The sequence below is a fragment of the Haliaeetus albicilla genome, chromosome 24 (assembly GCF_947461875.1).
Source record: "Haliaeetus albicilla chromosome 24, bHalAlb1.1, whole genome shotgun sequence".
Classification (NCBI taxonomy): Eukaryota; Metazoa; Chordata; class Aves; order Accipitriformes; family Accipitridae; genus Haliaeetus; species Haliaeetus albicilla.
This window is the reverse complement of record NC_091506.1, coordinates 10,345,714-10,368,093: the sequence shown is the minus strand read 5'-3', so window position 1 is coordinate 10,368,093 and position 22,380 is coordinate 10,345,714. Positions and strand designations below refer to the sequence as shown.

Sequence of the window (22,380 nt, the reverse complement as noted above, 5' to 3'; positions counted from 1 at the left end):
TTTTATGGGAGCACTTAAGTTACATTTTTATAAAAGAACAAGAGGATCCCCTGAGACACTGTTGTACAAATAATGAAGGACAGAAGCTCAGTTAATGAAAGCATGGAAGTGAAAAGTGAGACAAGAATCATGTAGAGTAAAATTCAGTAGGTATATTAGTTTGTATAATATACATTAAAAGGCTGCATTGAGGAATGAATTAGCTGCTTTTCCTATGGCAGTTTTCTAAACCGGGGTTGTCAGAATTTTTTTGCAGTATTCTGACTCGAGATAGGAAAAGTCGATTCCTTAATTCTAAATTGATGGAGGTGTCACTTTGATACTTCCATTTACTTTTTTTCATTACAGGAACGGCAGAAATTGTCCAGAATTATTTTTTCATTTTGTGCTCCCCTGAGACTCCAACAACAAACAGTGATATTTTTTTGTCCGTATTATTTTAGATTAATATTTTCCAAGTGGCAATATATAGAAGCTTGAGCCTCAATGGTTGGCCAGAAAGTAAAGAAAGGAAGAATTGAGTTTACGGAAATAAACCCGTTCCCTATTCTTTTTCCTTAGAAGCCCAGAGCGTGTTTCCAACAAGGTGAGACTACATAACAAAATGCTGCACTCTGGCCTGTGCCTGCAGAGCTCTTTGGTAATGTGACTTCTGAAGCCCTTTATGCCTTTCCTAGAACAAAGCTGTGGTTTCCTTTCTGATCTCCTGAGAGAGCCCAAGGGCTAGCAGGGCCGCTTGCGGCATGTGCAATATGAGGTTTGCACCGAGTTCAGAGACTTGAGAGCCTGATTTCATGCAGCTTCACGTGCTTTAATCCTACTTTCGTGATAGTGCTGTCTCAGGGACTGCCAAGTGTCCGTACCGGCCAGTGGTCTCATGGGGAAAGTGCATCTGTACAGGATCCTGGGAATAATCCCAGGGAAAATGGTTGCCAGGAAAAAATTATTGCTGTGTACGTCATTTCCATCAAAAACGCTTCCCAAATAATTGGTTTAAAGTGATTGTTGTTGGTAACCTTCTTCTGTCAATCACTGTTCCCATGTATTTATATAGGGCTTAGTGATGAAACTACTTTGAAACAAGTGTGAAAATATGTATTTTGCAAATTAAATTACTCTTCACCAGCTAAAAAAGAGAACCAAGGAGAATACTGACTCTGGCAGAAATAGGGTCTGTAAAGCATCTCTTCCAGGATGGAGCTGGAGCTGTCAGCAACAGCTCTTGGTCTGGGGGAATGTGTGGGGCAATGAGATTCAATTCAATTCAATTCAGTGGAGTTTGGCTGCAACCTCCACCTCAGCGTGCTGCCACCCTGGGAAGAGAAAAGATCTTTTCAGAGCAAAGGTTGTCTTTATAAAGCGTCTTGGAAGAACATATGAATTTATCCTTTCCTGAAACAGCAGTTTGTTTCTCAGTTACTTTTATGTTCTTATATGGAATTGGTAATTATACAATTCCTTTGACCCCTTAAGTCATTATCATATTACTAAATGTTTCAGAACGTGAGTCGCTATGTTTTCTGTCACCAAAAATTGACAGCACGTTGCCCCTGATACAAAGATGCTGTGAGCCAGGGTTTGGTATGGGTTTGTTTTGACTATGGTTGGTACACAATTGTAACGTTTTTATCAGTATTTTGCCCATGTTACGGTTGGGTTTGCAGGCACAAGAACACACTCCTATTGTCTTTCTGAACAATGACTACGCTGGCTCCCTGGGCAGGCAAGCCCAGAAAGCAGTCTTGAAACTTCCTTGCAAAATGTTATACACTGCCTGTCTGACAACAGCACCCAGAAGTGAAGCAATATGAGCAGCATAGCTTCATTTAATAGTGTGAGATCCTCACAATGTGTTTCAGTTTATATTATTCTAGAGATAAGAATCTTTAAATACTGAAGGAGCATACAGTGTACAAACATTGTATTGACATTTTTCTATGCTATCATAACCATGGATTCATCTGCTTGTCCTTGTGTTAGCAATTTAATTTTAATCCAGGGCAATAATGAAAAAGTGCATTACTGGGGAAAAACAAACTCTTCATAGCCCGTGTTCCTGATATTTTTAGGGAATTGAATTGCATTTTCTGTTGACAATAACAGACTATCTTTAGGTCTTCCGTGAACGTCTATGAACAACAAAAATAGGTTTGCTAATGTATTGTCAGCTGGAGGAAAACAGACTATCTGTAGCTCTTGTATTTGGGGGCAGATCTGGAGCCCCAATCTGTGCCTTGTGGCAACTTTACTCTGCAATTTCCCATGAGGAACTCGAGCAGCTCCTGGGGCATGGGAAGGCACTTCTGCATGTGCTCACCTTCAGCTGGGAGCCCTGCCCTGCTCATGAAACGTTTTTGCCAACCTGTACAGATCGGCGAGGGTGCAGGCCTGGGCTGAGCTGCCCTCCAGGCTCAGGGCATAGTGGAGCGAAGCTTTGTGTCGGTGTTGAAGTGCCCAGGCAGGGACGGCTGTTTCTGCTGGGTAGCCAGAGCTCAGGCAGGGCAAACCTCCCCACAGCGGTGGAGAGAGATTTTAACTGACAACAGCAAAAGTCCCTTCAGATGCTGGAAACCAGACTCTTTTTTTTTTTTTTTTTTTTTTTTTTAGGCAGGTCATGCAGATGTTTGCCTCATGCAGTACAGGTGATGTTGCTGACTGCAGCAGGTACCGGAGCGGTCGCTCCCAGCCGGAGCACTGCAGGTACGGAGGGGACACTGATTTTGATGCCGTGCAGGGAAGGTGCAGCCTGCGTGGCTGCAGAGCATGGGGTAGCGTAGACAGGGAAAGAGCAAAACTTGCCTGGGAAATTTGCATCAAACGGTGTTCCTCACCCTTGTGGGAGACCTGGCTTCTTGTATGGATTTGGGTGTGAACCCTGTGAGATGGTGAGTCCTCCCCTGCTCCGGTCCCCTCCAAGGCATGGAGACACAGTCCACAGGCTGTTCAGGCACAGGTTTGCATTGCCACAATGCAACTGTAGCCACAGATTTGTTAAAAACTGAGAACAATCCAAAAGCTAAAGATATTCGGAAGAGGGCAGACTTCAGTAAGTGCTCAAGAGTGTTGCAAAAGCAGAATAATTTGGATTTCATTTTTTAATAATTCAATCTCTTTATATATATATATACACACAGTACTCAAAAAGTCTACAAGGTGGAGCATAGTATGAGATTTATTTCCCTTAGTTATTTTTTTTCTAAACTCTTGCAAAGAATCTTCCATTACAATTTTGAGCTCTATTAAAAAAAAATCCTAGGGGAAATGTGTACTATTCTGTATTAAACTACATAGGACGTATTCCTAAAAGTTGCTCACACTCCTCCCACACGCACCTTCCCACATGTGAGATAAATTAAGAATGTCACTATCTTTAATGCCAGAAGTATTTCCATCTTCCACTGCAAATATGCAGTGATGCATCTAGAATAGCACTGTCAAGGGAAGAAATCTTCACATGAACAGAATTTAGCTATTTGTGTTCCCTTTCTACACGCACTTAGTATTTTATCCACAGGGGATATTTTCTTCTGTAGGATCATGTCGGCTGCAGGCAAATGGAGAAAGAAAACTCTTTATTTCTTTATATCTAAACCTGTTCTGAGTCCTGCCCCTCGGCCAGTCTCTCTCTGACAGCCTGCGCCCAGTTCAGAGCCTTGCAAAGCTGTAGGAGATGTTGACCGAAGGGCATTGCACTTGCTAATGGCATGGTGGGTCCCGGGGAATCGGTCCGACGCGTGATGGTGGTGCTGAGCGTAGCCTTCACCTCCTGGGTCTGCGCAAAACTGCTGGCTCCAGTGGGGAAGCAGGCGGGAGGGGAGACTCGAGAACTAATCTTGCGTCTGTGCTTCTGCCTCTGTGACTAATTGCTCTGAAATTTGCACATGTAATAGCTTTCACTTTTCCTAATACCTCTTACTAGCTTAGCATTTAAAAAGGATGTATTTTGTTGTCATTAAAAGCGCTAGATGCAAATGGAGAAGCAGATAGATACGCGTTGCTTAATAATTAAAATAGAACCACAAATTTCAAGGAGCGTGGTCAGGCTCCAAAGAGTACCTGATCCCGTGTCCAATGCGCGGTACAGCAGCAAGAAATGCACCCACTGCACCACTCCTCTATGGGAACGTACAAATTAGAAATTTCAAGGGCTGTTGAACACTGTGAATTTCCACTGTGGATCAGCACAAAGTTATTTGGCACAGGAGGTTCTGTAACTGTGATACATTGGGGAAGTTCATATTGTGCAATGGCCCTAAAACTCACCCTTCCTCCTCTAGTATGCAGAGATCCAGTGCTAAGATGTATTTAATATAAAGCAGGTAGGACACTAGCTGACTGGAGCAGGTTTTTTTGTCTCTTGTTGCCTTTTCATTATTCATCTTAGGATCATCTACTTTGCTATTTATATTCAGCATAAATAATAATTAAACCAGGGGACAGAGGTGTGATGGTGTGAATGTGAAGAAAAACTCCACGTCCCTGATGTTGCAAAGTTGCAAAGCTAGCCAGGACTGGAGGAGTCCTTAGGCTGAGAAAACATGGTCCATTGCAAATGCTTGCTGGAGAGCAGGAAAGCATTAACATGCAAGTGCTACTCTTAAGTAGCCAGAATGTAGTGATTAAAGTGCTCTTGCTGTGCGATCTTGGGCCTCTTGCCCTTTCTCTTCCTTAATTAATTTCCTCTATCATTTATGTATTAATAAAAACAAATTACCAGCTTCATGGGAGGTGAGAGGTTTTATTCATTTATGTTTGCAAACAGCTTTGAGATCCGAGGAAGGAAGGAAGAAGCTACAGAAGTGAGACAGCTGTATGTAGTGCATGAATGATATATGGCAAGGTTTTATTCCTTGGCAGTCTGATAATTTGGCACAGGAGTAAGTCTTCTTCCTTTTCTGCTGTCCAAGTTTCTTTTTCTGACATTATCAAATAAGGCACAGCTTTTGCCTCTAGTGTGATATGTAAATGAATGGATGTATGGACACTTTGATTTTGGGTTGATCAGTACCTTTGTTTCAGCCTTCTTTCTTTTGTGAGCATTACGGAGAAGGGTACTGCCCAGTGACTGTAGAGTCATCTGCCAGCAGGTCATGTATTTGAAACTGGTGTTGGGATTAAAAACAGTTACCGCGTCCCCTCTTTATGGAACGCACATGGATTTATCTCCTGGAATGATGCTCTGCTTTCTGCTATTACCAATAGGGTAGCAGCTGCAGAGGTTATCCTGCATTGGACAGAGGTGTACAGATAGGAAGTTTCAGGTAGATCTGTAGACTTGGTTGTTCCCTACTGCCACAAATTGCACTAGAATTCAGATTTTTAATGTCTTCCTCTGTAAATGAACTTGATCAAGGTCTTGCAGTCTAGCAAACCAACATGCAGTAGCACTGGCCAGAGACTGCCTGTGTTGTCGGCAGCTTTGTCAGTGGAGTTCAACGAAGGCTGATGCATGCCCCTGAAAGGCAGAAACGTGCTATCAGTGGATGCTCTTGATGTCTTTTCTCCTGGTGAGTAATGCAAACAAACACGACATTCCTTCCTACGTGTGCAAACCAGTCTCAGGGTGGAAGCAACATTAAAAGCCAGCATCTCTTCTCTTGTAATGTCTAATAGCAACATCTAATTCTGCATTTTCAAAGCTATTCCCCTTAAGGTTATCCTGTGATATGGAGCATGTTTGTGCACACGCACCACTGTGAGAGCAGCACAGTGCACTTCAGTATGCAGCAAGCTCCTCAGTTGGGGTTCCCCTTGGAGTTCCTCAGCAGGCACTAAGGATGTGTCATCCTTTGAGTCATCTCTTGCTTTTAAAGCAGCTTTCCTCCATGAAAGCTGTTTTGGTTTTGAGTCCAAAAACTTTACACAGAACACCACATTTCATAGTGCTTTGCCACATATTTTTGCAGGGGGAGCAGGTGGGGGGTTAGAAGATGAGACCTGCCTTTGGGGCTGCACATGCCTTCACCCCTTGTGTATCTCATGCCTTTTTCATCAGCAGTATTCTTTGTGGCCGTCCCCAGTTTGCTTCCCCCAGGGATTTTTAGAAATGGTCGATGCCCTCTTGGACTGAGCTGTGTGGGATGGGGAGCTTAAATTGCTCTTGGGTGTTTGCAGTTTGTCTCTTTTAAATCCCTCCTCCTCAGATGCCTCTCGCCCCATCTTCCATCTCGGATCAAAGCTCTGGTGTCCTGTTCCCTTCTCCCTCTTGAATGCTCAGGCTTTGTGTTGCTCTTGTGCTTATGACCTAGGTTCACCCTGGGACAGAAACCTTTATGGGGCAGGGAGAAGGGGAACTGTCTGCCTTTGCAGCATGAGAGTGGCCCCAGCCCTTCCACAGCAGCCTCCCCTCATTTTGGGGGGAGATTTCCATGCTGCAGGTTGCTATCTCAGCAGCTGGCACCGAAACCTTCCTGGAGGCTCCTGCTGACGTACAGCCCATCTCCCCGCAGGCAGTAGGAATCCTGCACTCCTCTGCTGAGCTGTCGGGGCCAGGTCCCTGGGCAGCCCAAAGTGATGGTCTCTCATCACCCAGCCCTTCAGAGCCGAGGTCTGGTTAACGACACGTGTAAAGACCTCACACTGATGAGGCCATCCGTGCTGTTCCAGAAATGTTGAGCTAATTACACAAAAGGTGAAGCTCCAGTACAGCAACGATTGATTCAGCCTCAGGCCCTACATGGCAGAGAGCAACTCATGAAAACCAAAGACAAGGCGTGTGATTGCAGACCCTTAATCCAGCTAAAATACCATGACACCTGACCTCGTTAGAAAAAAGTCACAAAACAAATCTCCCTGGATTGTTCCTTGCTATGTCTAGCGAAATACTAGGAGCTCAGCCAACCAGCCACGTATTCCTCCCTATCCTACAGAGTACTGTGTTTTCCTCTCTGCCTTGGAAACACTCATAGACCCAGAATGAACTCCTATAAGCTCATGGGGAGGAAAACTTATGACTTCCTAATTAATACATAGACATAATGTGATTGTAGCCACAATGATAATAGCTGATACAGGGCTTGTAGAGTGAGGGAGCAAGGCAAACAAGCAAGGCATATGTAGGGTCTTATCTGGGGCCAGGATAATTTGTAAACTGGTCATCAGCGTTTCCCTTAGATACTAATTTTATGGGGAAGTTAATGCACTGCCACCACACAGCTGTGGGGCTGCCAGCCCATAGTCTGGGCTAGCCCCTGGCACGACCCTCCCTCTCCCAGCAAGTCAGTCCACTTCAGAGCATAAGTTAGGGTTGCACATGGAGTGGGATGGACTTACTTTGCATGTGGCAGTGTAATGCCTTTGCTTTCAGTGCCTATCAGCTTCCCTCATGTAGACAAGTCCCTGCTTCTAACAGCAGACAGCTCTTGCCTGTCCGAATATTTGGATGCTGAGGTCTCCACAGTGGTATTTGAAATTCATGCATGGGAAAGTGGGAGGAATTCTGGCATTTCCATGGACATGGCTTAGTTCTTTACAGTGGTTGTCTGCAACCCATGAATCATGGATGAAGTATTCCTACAAGGTGGCTTGGTCTCTACAGAGCTACCTCTTCAGTGGAAGGAGCAGGGTGCTGTGTCCCAGCACCCTCTTCTTTCTCTTGCCCTTCTCAGTTCAGCACAGATAGGTGGTCCCGGCAGCGCAGAGTAATCTTCCCTTTCACAGCTGCACTGCAGGCAGGGGATGGGGGGGGACGAGGGATTTGGTTGGCATTTGTGGGCTAGGGATGACTAATGTTTCCCTGTCACTAACACATCACCGCTTGTATCAACCAGGAGCGTCAGAGCAGCTTGGTGCAAACCAGCTGAGTGTTGTCAGCAATTTGTCGTGGTCATTAGCGCGGCGTGAAGCGCTGGGTCCGCAGGCTCCTGCTGGCGTGCGGCGCTATGGGGTGCTGTCTGCAGGGCCTGCGGACCCCTCTGGGACACCCGCATGCAGCGGCTCCCATCTGTACCGTTCACCGTTAAATGTCAATATAAGCCTATTAGAGAGAGGCCAGGGGAAGTGGGGATGGCAGCTCAGCGGGCAGTGACGGATCGTACGCTGGAGAATGATTGATTTACTTATTTAGGGCTCCGTTCAGCAAAGATTCAGATCCATGGGGCTTGGGCTTAATACGAGTTGGGGAGATGAGTCTATTTCAGCAGCAGAGGAAGGCACCAGTACTTCAGGCCTTTCACAGCATGGCACTTACACATTTATTTAACCCACTGCACAGCATCGGGGCCAGCCCCATTGCCAGTGGGGAGCCCTTCGCCCTGCCACCAGGTTCAGCCGCCATGAGAGTCTCAGGTGCTGCAGCAGCATGGAGGGGAGTCTTGGAATTGCAGGTTTTGGGGGCTCTGGGCCCAACCCAAGCCTTGTGGCAGCAGCGCTGGGCAGATGCAGCCCCTCGTCACAGGGGCTGCTCAGTTACTCTCCAGCTTTTGCTTTGCTGCGATACACTGAAGGAAGGAGAGCTGCGGCACGGACTTTGTGAATGAGAAGGACCATCCTGGGAGCAGCAGGGCCCTGGAATAGGGTATTCCTGAGGGCATTTCACCAGTGACTATAACCGATTTAGTAATTTGAGAGACCTTTCTGTGAAATGCCTGTTAGTGTGCCCCAACACTAATTGGGACAGAGAGACCGAAGCTGACACTGCACCCTGCAAATCTCTGGTGCGATGTAGCCCAAACTCCACGCCCAGGCTTTGCTATGCACCTTCTGGATTCAGAGCATGTGTCTGTCATGGTCCCACTTGGCAGGAATTGCCAGGCTTAATCAAGCCAGTGATTCATGTGCTCTGGGAGCCTTTCTCAGGGTGTGGGCAGCACCAGCTGCTTCCCAGGGAGGTGGGAAAGGGCCCTGACAAACAGCTATGCAATATCCCTGGGGAGGTGTCACTTCCTAGCAGCTGTGTTTGGCCTGGAGCATCAGCCTTGTCTCAAGCGAAAATACAGCAAAGCACAGTGGTAGAGCACAGAGATTGTAAGGAAAAGGTCTGAAAAGGTCTCCCTGTTTAAAATGCTACCTGAGGAGGGCAGCTGCTCTTCCTTACAGCTGCACGTGGCTTTCCTGCAAAAGAGTTAGAGGCATCTGCCTCCTCCTCCGGACAGGTCTTTGGCTGGCAGCAGCACTTTTGATGGGGCTGTCTCGTTCTCCTGCATGTCTCTACTCTGCTGGGACTCCCTTTAGTTTAAGTACCTCCTCTGTGCCCATTTACCACTAAACTTTCTGGGACTGTTTCTTGGCTGCCAATCTGAATACTCTATGACTTGGAAAAAAGAAAAACCAAAACCCCCAAACAAACATCTATTAGAAGTAACCAAGTTGCTAATGGAGACAGATCAAGTGTGAAGTGCTTCACCTGAGGGCTCAGCACACCGGAGACCAGGAGGAAGAACTTAGCTACTTAAGAGAGGGATGCAAAGCTGTGGGAGTGAGCTGGAAGGCAGCTGTTGAAAAAAGACTATCTGGAGGATGCTCTAGCTACCTGTGAGAGGTATCTGCAGCTCTGCTAATATCCCATTCATTGGGCGGGTAGTACAGTAATGAATGGGAATAAATCAGAAAAGCTGCAAATTTAGGGTGTTATCTGCAAAATGCAGGTGGAAGAAATATGTTCTCTCTTAAAGACTTCCCACAGATTTAAGTCCCTTGTGTCTTTCTTTCTAATGTCAGTGCTTAAAAATAGGACTGAAGGAGGAATATAACATTTTTGCTAGTGTTAAGCTGGCCCCTAGTTAGTGCTGGCTCTTTATTGTATAGGCCAAATAGCTCAGATGAGACCTGCTTTTTGGATGTGCAAAATGGCTGCTGCTCTCAGGAAGCCGGAAAATTGGGAATCTTCTGTCTTTTTACTTCTTAGGAGGCACAGTGACCTGCTTAGGGTAATGAGTCTCTTGTGTCTGTGCTTACCCACCTGGTAACAGCAGGTCAACTGGGCTCCTGGTAGAGTTGGGGAGGCTTAAATAAGGACAAGCAGGTTCTCTAATGATCCCTGCTGCACTCCTGGGGGAGGCTTACCTAGGATAATGCTGTCCCCTGCTGAGTGACCACCATCATCCTTTATTTCCAAATCTGCTTCTTGTAATTCTGTGGTTAAGATGGATTTAAGGCTGTTAGCAAAAGGCAGTGTGCTGTTTGGGAAAGGCTTGGCTCTGTAATGCACTTCCTTCTGGGTGCTGGTCTGAGCTCTGTGCTGCTAAAATACCCAAACACATTTTTTGATGATAGTGAGTCACAGGTATGTCTGTTCATAGTCCACAGTGGAGTTGCCAAACCTGTGTGCAGTTGTATGAGGACACTGTACCTTCTGCTCCCAATATCTGAATATTCAATGCTTCTGGTTCTGATAATCTTCCTTTTTTAAAAAAAAAAAAACAACAACAAAACAAGAACCCCCCCCCCAAATCCCCAAACAACTCTGGAAACAAATTACTACTTGCCACGCTAGTTTCACTAGTGCAGCATCCATGAGCATCAAAACCAACCCTTGTCCTGAAGAACTTGTAGTGGTTGCAAACTGAAGAAGGGTTGCTTCGGGGAGGGAGGAGCAGAATGAATAACCAGGCAGGGACCTGCCCCACGGTGGGTAAGACAGTGCTGGAAGATGGACCTCAAGCTCTTCAGACCCGCAGGCCTTCCCTATAAGGCTGTGTTTCAAATACAAAGCAATGTATTTCAATCAAATGTTTGAGAACATCTGTGGGAAGGGACTCCACATTTGGTCGCTGTTTGGGTTTGCTGCTTGCTGGAGCAGAGTCTGCCCGTTGCCTACGAGGCACTGTGCCATGCTGGCTGGAGTCTGAACACGCTGCTGCTTTTGCCATGCATCTGATTTTAAGTTCAAAAGTTACTGGTTTGGGGGAGTGGTGTGGCTGACTGGGTGGTTTTGTGATGGGCAAGGGGAGCCGGAGAGCAGGCTGGGGTCCAGCAGTGGGAGTGCAGCAAGGGAAACCTGAGTTCAGATTCACTGGCTGAGCTGCTGGCTAGACCTTGCAGGAGTGTGTTAAAGGCAGGGAAAACCGGGACACTGCTGTCTCGGGGACTCCTACCTCTTCCTCTGCCAGCGCGTGTGTTGGGTAGACTGTTTCTTCCAGCCTGGTACCTTCCTTAGTGTGATGAGGAATGCTGTGGACTGAACTGCTCCTCTGTGAAAGTGTGGTCTCTGCAGCGAGTGAAGCTCTCTGTGGAGCTGGATGACCCAAAGAACTAGGTAACAGAAGAAATCCTGGCTGAGTGGGTGGTGCTTCTCTGCAAAGACGTACCGTCCCCTCCTCTCAACGCCTTTGGAGAGTTAGCTTCGGTTTCATTTCAAATACGTTGAAAAACCTCAGTCTGGTGAGGTGGGATTCCTCTTCTCAGCTACCTGCAAACTGGCTTTTTCTATCATGTCCTGCTCCTTTCCCACCAACTGCTGTGCTCATCAGCACGGATCTGCCAGGTGGCACGAAATCCTGTGGCTATGGCAGAGGCAGGCAGAGCCCATCTACATGGTCTGTGCTTTCTCCACAGGCTCCTCAGGCCTGATCCAGGCCAGCCAAGCAACTCTTTACACTGGTAGCTTCAGTGGATGCCTGTTGTCTCCTGCAGGCCAGGCACTAGGGAGAGATGGTGACACCCCATCGGCACAAGCAATTGCTGGTGTCACCAGTTCGGGGGTCCACAAAGTACATTTGTGGTGCCCCAAGAAAATACATCCCTCTTTCTGAAAACTGTATGAGATGGAGCAGCACCTTCTGTTTATGCTCCTTCTTGCCAGGGTTTTAAACATTATTTATTTAGCAGCTTGAGAAGAGCTCACCAGCCAGCAGCACCTTCCCTTTGAGCCATGGTCCATGCTGTCCCTTACCACGGCAGCCTGCCCGATTGCCAAGTGTGTTTTGCTCACTGTTCAGCTGTTTTAAGGACCCGCTCACCAGCTAGGCTTTGGAGAGATTAATAATGTCTCTTTTCCATACTATGTCCTTGACAAGCCAGAAATCCGCCCATTCACTGTTTCGAGCAATTAAAATGATGACACGGCCATCAACCCCATGCAACCAGTTGGCGAAAATGCTCTTCAATGGAAACTCCAGTCCTCGGCGAGTGAATTTGTATGTAGTTTGGCACAGAACAGCCCTGCTGACTTCCCAGGCCGACACTGCTTTGTTACTCAAATACAAACATCTAAAACCAGCATTAGGCACTGCGAGCTGCGCCAAAGCCGACTGCTGTTGTCGTATAATAAAACAGCATGTTGAGGTTTGCTATTCTAATTGGGCAGCCAGGAACCCCGGCGGACAGCGGAGCTTATTTATTGATTGCTCTTCAGATCAGAAACTGGACGGCACCGCAGGGAGCTAGTAAAGAAGGAAAACCATTTTAAATACACTGTAAATGCTCCTTTGCAGGATTAATGAGCAGGAAACTGTAATGTGTGTTAACAGGATGCACAGAAAAGTAAAAGCTGGTAAACTTGCATGGCTTTCCCTTCCACGGGAGAATTCTGCTTCAGCAGAGATGGGGAAACGCAGGCTGTAATAAATGTTGCTTTATTGCTGGGGCATTATAGTAGAAAAGAATCTATATTCTTACACTGAAGTTCTTGCAAAATTGGAAATTGTTAGAAAATACAGGGGGGAAAAAAACCAAAAAAAACCAACCCAACCCAACCCAAACCAAAAGGATGAGGGCAATTGGAGTCAGCAGAAAGTGGAACCTTTCCTGTTGGCTACTTATTCCCTCAGGGCTAGCTTGCAAAAGGTATGAAATTCACGCTATGCTCTATCTCCTGCATAGCTGGGAGGAATTCACCAAGCAAAATCGCTGAAGGTGTCCAGCAGGGACAGGTTCCCCAGCTCTGTAAAGGCCACGGTGCCATGAAGCATCCCCCTGAGTCACCTCTCGCCGTCCAACACGTTCCCATCCTTACAGCTGGTCTAGTCGGTGTGAGAGAGCAGAGCGGGTTGTGATCCCGTTTATCGCTTTGCTGAGCGTTTGGATCTTCACCCAAAGGCTTTGCATGGCTCTGGTGTACTTTCAAAATGCCTTGGAGGGGGGCTGAGACACGGATGCACAGATGTGCAATGAAAGTATAAAAGCCTGTGCTGTCATTTTAGGAACATGTGCTGTTCCCATGGTTTGCCAAACTCTTATAATTATCCTAACACCTGCAGCTTGCCTGCAATTCAATCCTGGGTGCTTTTTTCCTGCTTGATCAGCTCATTTCTAGCTGCCTGTCATATGGGAGATGCCCTCTCCAGCAGGGTGGTTATCATTACTGAAGCAACTCCTGCGAGCAGGGCGGTAGGCAGGAGGGGAGGTGCGATTGCTCTGTGCCTCCCTCAGGCGTTTTGTGATCCTGGCTGAAGGAGACAGGTGACAGGCACTGCCAGGGATTAACATGTGGATGTCTTGAATTTTGGGAAGTCTAGTGTCTTCACAGTGATCTGACTCCTGGTAGAATCACTTATGAGTGAAATATTAAGAAAGTTAAGCAAACCAGAAAGATGCTGGAATTTCTCAGTATAAGGGGCTGGTATTGCATGGGGAATGGACTCAACTGCAAAGCCTGTTTTGTTTTAATGGGATATCATCCTCTGCTTGCTTCCCCTTTGTGTTTTTCCACCTGACACACTCGGTGTGAAATGTGAGCAGCTTCCGACAGGGGATGTTTTCCTTGTGTTTGTAAAGCCTGGAGATCTTGGGCTGTGATGTCAAAAGGGGCCTGGGTAATCTCCGGTGGAGCTAGACCTGATCCTGACCTGAGGGACCATCACCAAGGTCAATGAGTTAGATGCTTAGACTTCTGCAGCCTCAGACATTTGCCATCCTGTGACTTTTAAGAGAGGGTTGGCAGCATCCTCTGGGAGACCTGCTGGCCCACCCACGCGTGGGTGTCTCCTGGGCCATCTGCCTGGGAGGCAGCTGCCCCAAAACCATGGCGTGCTCGGAGATGTGCTCTCAGGACACCTTGGCAGACCTGAATGCAATGGGCTGGGCTGTCTCCACGGGGCTCGAATGCTTCGGCGGTGACACGACTGCTTCGTTGCTAGAGCTGTCAGTTCAGCGCTGCTTGAGACCTTCACTCACGCTTAGACCACCAAACACTTTTGCAAATGAGAGAGCTCTGTTTTTGTTATCCAGTCCTTCCTTGTGGAGCGTGAGTGATTTCTTAAGCACACAGGGCCTTGTGATGCAAGTACTCATTATCCACCCCAGTTTGTTACAAATGAATCATAAAGTAAACTTAATGAAACAAAGCACACAAAAGTAGATTGATATTTAACTTGGCTTGGCTTGTTGTTTTCTCTTCTGGTTTGTTTTTTGGTTTTGTTTTCTTTTTTTTTTTTTTGTCAGTTTGGCATATACTCTAGGTTTTTAGCCAGCTTTGTTCCCTCCATGTCTTCCCTTTAGAGGTTTTCACAGATCACTCCAAAGAACAATGACACAAAATGAGAGAGAAACAGACAACACAGAGGTAAAAGCAGAACAAGTGTATCAGGCTGTATTCTTCTTTTGACCAAGGTCTGTTGGACCCATTAGGGTTTTTTTGACAAAGAAGCTTAATTTCTAGAGTTGTGGATGTTATTTTCAGGGGAATCCCCTCTGCAAAATGCTTTGCTGTAACTGAAGAAGTAGAGATTGTCATGCCTATGGGCAGTCATTGCTGCTGAGGGTAACTTCATGTGCTGGGTGGAAAAGTAAAGTAAAACTTGCAGAATAACTATGGAAAAAAAATTATAGGTTATAGCCAAGTCTCAGGGTACATTTCAACTTGTTGCTTTAGCAGGGGGACCTTTTGGTTAGTATCTGTCTTAGGCCTTCAGTGCCTCTGGCAATGAAGAGCTGTTCTCAGATGGAATCACCTTACAGGGAGTTTGTGATCTACAGAGCCTGACTTTTAGATTATATTGTTGGTGGGCTTCTGTGGGCACCCAGGGGATGGTAGCTGTTGGGAGCAGGGAGGTGGTCTAAGAACGATGTAAGACATACCTTATTTTTGATATTTTTTTTCCTCCCGTCTCACTAAAGAATTATAACGGTTTGTGTATTGGAGGATGAATGGTGAAGATAGAGTGTGATGGACAGTGGTAAGCAATGTCCCTGGCTGAGCTGAAGGCTGTCTCTGCTTTTAAGGGCAGCTTCAAGCATCTGTCTGCAGCAACTTTTGGGCCACCAGCTGTGGAAGGCCCTGGTGCAGAGGGCTCTTCTAGGGTACATCCAGAGCCCCCAATGCCTTCTGTTGCAGCCAAGCTTTTATTTTATTTGTTGAGAAGCCTCCCAAGGGGGTACGAGAGGGGTCTGTCTTACTGTGAGGAGAGAAGCACAAACAAAAGCCATCAGAAAAAGGAATGGAGAGTTATTTTCAGGCTGAGTCTGCACTAGCCAATGGCTTTGTGTCCTCTTAAAATCCCCAAACTCACTGGAGTCAGTCCGCTGGCAGCAGACAGCCTGCTTTGGGGAGGCTTGGAGGCTTTTTTTCTGGTTGCTTCAGCAAAACAAATATACTCAGGGCATATCTTACTCCATGGGCTGGGTAACAAACAAATAAAACCGATCAGCCCATATCCAGGTGGATTTTGACGCCTTTTAGTAGCAACCTACCTGCCAGGAGCATTGCTGCTGCCCTGCTGAGAGCTGAAGTGCTGACCGCCTGGTGCAGGCGCAGCTCTGCACTGGTGCTGCTTTGTGTCCACCTGTCCTCTGGGCGGTACGACGGCTTGAAATAATGTAGTAATTCAATACAGCAGGGGTGCTGAGTGCTTTCAGCCTGCTTGAGGCTTCAGGAGGGCTCAGTCCCAATCCTAAGCACTGAGAACCTTGGAAACTTGAGTGGAGGCCAAGCCCACCGCTCTTGAAATGAGTGGCAAAGCCAGCATCGATTTCAGAGGACAAGTGTGGTTATGTTTGCTGCTGGCTTAGATACATCTGGGATCCAGGTGATAAAGCCTGGCTCCAGTGTGTCCTAGATGGCTATTTTGCAGGCAGAGTGTTAGTCTGGTGAAGCCAAACCTTGAGGGTCAAATCCTCCACAGACAGAAGCAGATGCAGTTGTTAGTGCTTTTGGAAAAGCTGGGCCATTAATTATGGATGGAGCATGTGTACTTGTCTCCTTCCAGGGGACACAGACCATAAGGGTGTCTGCCTTTATACAAGTCGTGTACAGGCACACAGTGAAATACAGCAATAGTTAAATGTTAAAGCTCACAATCTGATTTTTGGCTGTCTTCCTGCATTTCTGTTTGCAGATGTGAGTTTTTGGGTTTTTTTTTATTTTTTTATTAAAAAGAGTCTTGAAGAACAAAGAGCTGAGAGCCCTCTGCGTAAGATCTGAAAGCTCTCCTAATCAGAAAGGAGGGGCGAATAATTTAGAAGCCAGCCAAATAAAACTCAGGTGCCAATTAAAAGCAAAAACAACCTTCCACTGAGATTTGGAGTGGTGTCTCACTCCTGGAGAAGGAATGGCATCTGTGGAAGCCTTCCAGTTCAGACATTTGAGAGTCACTTTTATTGACATTGACCTAATGGCTCAGGTCATTTGGATTTGTTATAATTATAATGGGACTTTGATTATTCCTTCTCTGTGCATCACAGTGAAATCATGAGACTTCTGGACAGTCTGCAACGGTCTTTGGCTGCAATACTGTGGTTATTTTATGGTTAATAGCAACACCACCCATTTAGAGTTGCTTAAAGAAAAATAAAGCCTGGGCAATCAGTGAAATAAGTCTTTTACATAGTCAGAGTAAGGTAATATTTTTTTGCTGTTTGCTAACAGCAAATATACCAAAATATGTGGAAAGCTTAAATTGTTTTACTGCTTGGACTGTTGTTTGACAATTTGTGAAGCAGCACTGAGGTCACAGAGAGCGGTGCCTGTGGCCGCAGGAGAGCAAGGCTGGGAAAAGCCCTCAGCGCAGGGTGTGGATGTACTGCCTGGGGGACTTGGCGTTTTCCACTTGCTTTTGTGGAGATGGGAATCCTTCAGGCAGCCTCATTAATTGTGGTTTAAGTAGAAAGTTACTTTTCCAGAACTTGTTTTTCTCTATTCTTTTGCCCTCTGGTTTGATGAGTCTGTGTGTGATGGATCGTTTAGGGAAAAGCGTGGGGATGGTGTGCCTGTGCAGCCAGGTTTTGATCCTTCCTGACTGTTTGGCATGTATGTGATACGCTTGTTTCTGGTATTTATTTTTATTATTTTACTTTGTATTGATGCACTGATGTATTTGTATAATTTTATAATCAGAAGTGTCTAGAGTATTAATTACTAGAAAACCACATGAGAAAATTGGGCTTTTGCGCCAACTTTCCTATGCTAATGTACCAAAAATAATCGTATTTAAACATCACTAACTCTAAAATACATGTAAATTTGGACCATTGAAATTCACCTCTTATTTGTGTCAAGGGCTCCAAAACATGCTTCTTCTAAAATACAAAAAGTAACATAAAAGCCTAAGGCTTCTAAAATGTCATCTCTTAAAAAACAATCTGGATTTCAGCTGGAGGTTGGTAGAGATGCACTGAACCTTTTAATAACTGAGCTAAGCAACCCTGAAAATCAGGTTTATAGTACTTGTATCAACAGATTGGATATAGAAGTTCAACTTCATTATCATGGCAACTTGCTACAAGTAAGTGGTGGGGCAGTACTGAGAAGCTGAGGTTGTACTATGGGCTGCCTTGAGAAGCTATAGAAAGTGAGAATGTGGGCACATGTAATCTGAAATGCATTGCATTTGTCTGTGGAAAACCAGGGCAATTTATTAACGTGCATTTCTAATCTGAACTCTTGCTTTCAGTCTGTCTTTTTAAAGATAAAGGACCTTTGCTGACGGCAGTCCCACGCTGCTGTGTGTTGCAGTGCTGCCAATTTGAATGGTTCCTCAGGAAAGCACTTAGCCTCAGAGGCGAGACCAAAGTGATGCTCTGCAGTCCCACGGATGAGCTGGAAGTGGCTGGTGAGCACCCGGTGTGTGGAAACCACAGCCCAGCACGACAGGCTGTTTTGTGGGTAGTTCATAGCCCTTGTGGAGAATGGCAGGACAGGGACACGGGGGGGCCATGCTCAGCCTCCATGTGTGAGCAGATGATTTTCTTCTGCTCCGCTCAGCAAAGTGGCAGAGAGCAGGGGCTGGGTGCAGCCCTGGGCTGCCCTGTAAGGCTCGGGGGACATCTGATGAGATGCATTATATTTTCCAAATCGTTCTTGCTTCTCTGTGCTTTTACTTTCCCTCTGTATTTGTATCTAATACAGCAGCAGCTGGCTGCTCTCTCGCTGTCTGACTTCCAAAGATCTCCAGTTCTGGACTAGCTGTGCAGAAGGAGCCCCCAATAGCCTACACTAGTGATTTTTTCCTGTGTGACCTCCCCTTCCCCCCCAGTCTTCAAAACCCAGATGCTCTGGTGGAGTTTAGATGCCCCACAGAGGTCCAATCTAAAGAGCTCAAGTGACAGAGAATCTGTTGCATCCTCAGGTAAATTGTTCCAGTGGTTAATTAATTACCTTAACTGTTCTGCACCAAGAACAATTTTATTTCTCTGTAGAAATGCCTTTGGTTTCCAGCCACTGGATCTCAAGATGCCTTCGTCTGTCAGATTAAAGAGCCTCATCTTATTACTCCTCTCCCTGCGTAGGCACTTGCTGACCACTCTCAAGTCACCTCTTAACCTTCCCAGGGACAGACTAAATGGATTGAATGTCTCTAGTTCCCTGCTGTAAGGGAGGTTTATCAACCTCCCATTCTTCTTGCTTCTGCCTGCTGAAGCCACTCCAATTTGTTCTCGTCCTCTTTTCCAGCTGGATGCAGCAGGGGCTTGTGCAGTCTTTCATGTCTTCCACCACTGCTAAAGAGCTTCTGGCCATCCACTGAGCCTTGCCCTGCTCTGTGCATCCCAGGGCTGAATTTGTCCTCAGCTACTGCCGCGTCCGGGGTCAGGCTGAGCCCTTAGTCCCTCTCCAGTGTCCCCATAAGAATGGGATGGGGAGTGTGAAGAGGCCAGTCCCAAGCTTGGGATCAGCGTATTGTGGCCCAAGGGGTTTTTCTGCCTCTGTTTTGGCATCTGTCCTGGCTATGCAAGAAGAAAAGGAAGGTCCTGAGACAGGCAGCTGTGCCGGGCGGGGAAGGAGAGACAGGGGAGCTGCGGAGCTTGGCTGTGTTTGGAGTCTGCTCACACAAGAGTTCACCAGCTCCAAGTGAGTGTAATTGCGGAGACAAAGTAGGAGCAGCCTGAAAATCACAGGGACAGCGTAACTTCCAGCTGAGGAGAAAAGGGCCTTTACGAGGTCTTGAACCAGTGTCCTTACGTGCGTTGTGCTGCGGTGTGATGTGTGAGCGCTCAGCCACTCCACCGCCAGTTAGAAATGAGAAATTTCAAGGGCTATTGAGCACTCTGTGAATTTTCACAGTGGCTCAGCGCAAAGTTATTTAGCACAGGTGTTTTGGTAATTGTGATGCATTGGGAAAATTCACAGTGCTCAATGGCCCTCAAACTTCCACCTGCTTGGTGTGGTGGTTAAGTATTAGTGCAGTGGATTATAAGATAAAATATGCAGGAGAGACTTGCTGGCTGCAGGACTTTTTCTGGCACTGGTTATACTTCTTTGTTATTCTACGATCGGTTTGTTTAACTGATGTATATTAGGAGGACGGCAAGTAGACTTCGGTGGCTCTTAAAGTTGAGTGTTTTGCACCTAGTAAACCTGATGGGTCCCTGTCCCCTCACAGCCCTGAGTGAGAGCACTGTGGAGGGGAAAGGGGTCTCCAGACCACAGCCCTGGCTGTGCTCAGCAGCATCTCTGGAGCTCCCGTTCTGGGGCTGCATAGCTCCCGAAAATGCCCAACCGTGCGCCCTGGGAAGGGGGAGAGGGAAGAAGAGGGAGCTCTGCCCACACTTCTCTAAATGTATACAACTGTAGAGGGCCTATGAGTCCTGGGTAAGTTTTCTTTTAATTATCACTTTCCAAGTCACCTCTGCTCCCATGCTGACTGTGCTAGCAGGGACCCTTTGGGGAGGACGCTCTATCTGTCCTTTCAGGCACAAATTAATTGATTAGGCATCTTTGCAAGGATGTGATGTGGCCAAGTACAAAGAGTCAGAAGAAAGCTTTAATTTTACTTTTACTTCAGCCCTGACATTGGAACATTGTGGCAAACACAAATGCTGAACTGACGACACAGGCCATTATTACAAAGTAATTAAATACAGAAAATATTGTTCTCTGCTTTCTCCTAAGCAGAATTGTCAGACTGATCCTGCAAGCTTTACGGATTTTGCTGTGCTATGGATGGGCAGCTAAAGCAAAAGGACCCGCGACAATGTGGGATGGCTGAGCTTGTTGGCTGCTGCCATTTGCAGAGCAAACTGATTTTTCATTTTTAAGGTTTTGGTATTGAATGGATATTAGCAATGTGATTCCCCTCCTTCCCCAGGTTTTCTCCCAGATAAACACATGTAGCTAACTGGCTTTGTTCCACCCAGTTCTCCATATATTCACCCCAAGCCCAGTTATCAAGGGAACGTGCCTGCACACAACCATTGAATCAAAGTTTTCAAAGAAGGGAGAGTTCAGCATCTGAAAGCAAAAGGTGATAAACAAGAATGCCCTGAAAATCCCAGATCTGTGCCAGGAAAGGGGAAGGATATTTGGGTCAGCTGAGACCCTGTCGCTGTATTCACGCATGGAGGTGTAAGCACAGGTGAGGAGGAGGAAAGCGCTGGTTGCGGTGGGGATGGGAATACTCAGATCAGGAGCTGCCAGTGTGGCTGTGTGTGGCTGCACCGCAGGTGCTGTCTGTCACCGGAGGATTGACAGGACCTCACCAGCCCAAGGGCAGCCCAGCTCCATCCATGGGGGCTGGAAACATCTCAGTGGGGCTGGGGATGTTCAGCCTAGAGTTTCTTTTCAGTTTGTGGTGCCTGGTCCTCCACAACATGCTCCTCCGCAGCCCTGCTGACCCGAGTGGGATGGCAGTGATGCCTTCTTGGCTCCCGGCTCCCGCAGCTACAAGAGCAGCATTTCTGCTTTTGCTTCTTTTCTCCCTGTCTTTCTAATCGCAACCAGCCGCCTCCTCCATGCTGGGAAGCAAATGTGTCCCCTGCGAATCCTGGCAAGGCTGCAGCCTGGCTCGCTGCGTGTCGTGCTGTGGGTTTTTGGCAGGGCGAAGCACTGACTCTGCAGTCTGTTTGGCTCTTGCAGGGACAGGTGGGACTTTGGTGATGAAAAAAACAAAACCACAACAGTCAAGGTTTGTCATGAGCACAGTTCAGCCACCTTCAAGGGTCTCCAGAAGACGAAAAGCTGGTGCATGGCTAGAGGGTCCTGCTATGAAATGCGAGTAAAGTTAATGGATGGATTTTATTTTGAGCTTATTGAAACATTTCAGAATTCCCATTTCTCACAAAATTTCAAATGGAAGTTTCAGATGTCTCCTCCTCACTTCACTTGGTCCTCAGTCTCCTCCATCCCTCTCACACCATGTTTTTTGGTGTTATTAACATGTAAATTAAGCTCATTTATAGAAAGTAACATCTTGACAAGTTGACAAGTGTTGCATATGACAAGCGTTTGGGTTGGGAGTTGTTTCTGTTTCCACAATTGCTATTGTTCCCATTGGGATGGAAACGTAGCCATGCGCAGCAGTGGTCTGGATGCCTGTGCTGCATTTAGTCCCAGTTCACTTGGAAATATACAGCTGGGGTACTGTGCTGGATGTAGTCATCAGTGTCTGTGCAGGGTCTCTCCAGGTCCTACCAAAGCCAGCAGATGATCTGCTGTGCTGCTGCTACTGGAATCAGGTTTGGACCTGTGTGTTGCATAGCAACCCTAAATTATTATAAGAACCCTCAAAAGGGTATTAATGCTACTCATGAATAAATACAGTTTGTCTCACTCCTGTTTATGAATGTTTTTCATGCCGTTCCCCAGCTGAGTGAAGGCTTTCATCTTCCCAAACAATGAAATTCAAGTTACTGCCAGCAGACTGGTAGCTCTCGCTCAGTGGCACAGCGGCTGTAATTAGTCTTTTCCAGTGCATACTTCTTGGATTTCATTTTAAGGAGGACTTGACTTTAACTTGTTGCTTGTTACTCACAGCTGACCTGGCTCAGTTCCCATTTGTGAAATGGGTTTTCCGCTAAGTGTTAGGAGAGGTCGTGTTTCAGGTGTGGGTGCTTCCTGCGTGGATCCTCGTTCCCAGCTGGAAAGTGCTTACAGCTCATCTGTCTCCACTTCTTCTAGGAAAAATCATCCCTGAAAGCCAGGAATATATTTTGCCTTTTTCTCCGACTCTTTGAAAGCTGTCAGTACTAATTTAATTAGTTGGTGCATAATCACAGTTTATCATTTCCAAGTCTAATATATTATAATGTTGTTTATATTGATTTGATGATTAAAGGCCTTGTCAGAGTCTTTGT

The 22,380-nt window shown here is 46.5% G+C and overlaps 1 long non-coding RNA gene across 1 annotated transcript; it reads left to right on the top strand.

Moving 5' to 3' along the window:
• Positions 1-2,616: 2,616 nt before the first annotated feature.
• LOC138690854 (uncharacterized) lies at positions 2,617-22,357 on the top strand. Its single transcript, XR_011329664.1, has 3 exons — positions 2,617-2,700; positions 17,766-20,663; positions 21,164-22,357. It is a non-coding gene; the product is annotated as an uncharacterized lncRNA (long non-coding RNA).
• The last annotated feature ends 23 nt before the right edge of the window (positions 22,358-22,380 follow it).